The following is a 1,466-nucleotide window of genomic DNA, read 5'->3' as shown; positions in this document are numbered from 1 at the left end:
AAGAACATACTCCTTTCTTGGAGGCAACCTACATTTAATGACTGTTCCATGGAAATTGTAAATTATGGGTCCCTGCCTTAGGCATGGAAGGGACATCCCGAATTCTCACTTCTTTACCAGATTGGCTAAGGTCTTTGTTGTAACTCTAGTCAACTCATCCTTCTGTCCAATCTTACTTCCTTCACTCCTTCAATAATTATCAAGCCTGACTGCATTCTCCAACAAACATCTTACATGCACATCTCCACCTCAGAGTTTGGGGGTTTTTCGTTTTTGTTTTTTGTTTTGATATCTCAAACAAGATACTACAAAAACAAAAGAAAATCACAAGGTCAGACTACACAACTAAACCTACCCCTCAGAGATAAACCATCTATTTAAGAAATAGTGTATCGGGAGACTTCCGGTTAAGATGGCAGAGGAGTAGGAGACACCTTTTTCAGCCGGTCCCCTGAGTCGAGCTGGATAGGTACCAGACCAGCCTAAACAACCACGGAACCAGCCTGAGATTCAGGAAGATGCATCTGGATCTCTACAAATGAACATCTCCAGCGCTGAGTATTGAGGTACAAAGCGGAGAGCCATGAAACCGTGCACAGATATCAGAAGATAAACGGAAGGGGGAGGGAGCCGCTGCGTTCGGGCTCCAGGAAGCGGTAGCCACTTGCACGAGGGAGCGGGCGGGGCTCGAGGATGGCACCCGCAAAACAGCAGACTGAGACCGTGAGCCGGGTGCGCGCGCCACCAGGCATCTCGCGGATCACCGGAATCCCGGTGCGCTCACTGGATCCAGACTGAGACCGGGAGATCCGGGAGCGCGCGCGGGGCGGCGGGCGGCTGGCGGCGTTAGAAACACAAAGGACAGAGACGCGCCGGCCCTGGAAGTGAGGGCAGGGACGCCAGGTGTGGGGCGCACATCCCGGGACGCTGCAGGGTTGAGCAGCACCAACAGTAACGGAGTTAAAGTGGCCAGAACATTAGTAGAGAACGGGCCGCAATCCCTCTGTTCTGTAACAGAGGCTGAAATTCGGCCGCTGCTGCTCTGACTCTCAGAAGAGGCACAGCAAACCGCCAGGGAAAGCCGCCAGAGAACAAAAGCCTGGAAATACCGGCTCAGAGAGTGCCCATCCCCATCCCCCCTTGCAGGGGACACGGAGACTCTACCCAAACAGGGCTGCCTGAGTATCGGCGCGGCAGGACCCTCCCCCAGAACACAGAAGGCAGGCTGAAAAATCAAGAAGCCCACAACCCAGGCGCCTGGATAGCGCAGTCATTGAGCGCCTGTCCATGGCTTAGGGCGTGATCCCGGCGTTCCGGAAAGGAGTCCCTCATTAGGCTCCTCCGCTGGGAGCCTGCTTCTTCCTCTCCCACTCCCCTGCTTCTGTTCCCTCTCTCGCTGGTTGGCTGCCACATAAATAAATAAATAAATAAAATCTTTAAAGAAGAAGCCCACATCCCTAAGATCC

The sequence above is a fragment of the Ursus maritimus genome, unplaced genomic scaffold, assembly GCF_017311325.1.
Source record: "Ursus maritimus isolate PB19 unplaced genomic scaffold, ASM1731132v1 scaffold_4, whole genome shotgun sequence".
Taxonomy (NCBI): Eukaryota; Metazoa; Chordata; class Mammalia; order Carnivora; family Ursidae; genus Ursus; species Ursus maritimus.
The sequence above is the reverse complement of the archived record's forward strand: the minus strand, read 5'-3'. Positions refer to the sequence as shown.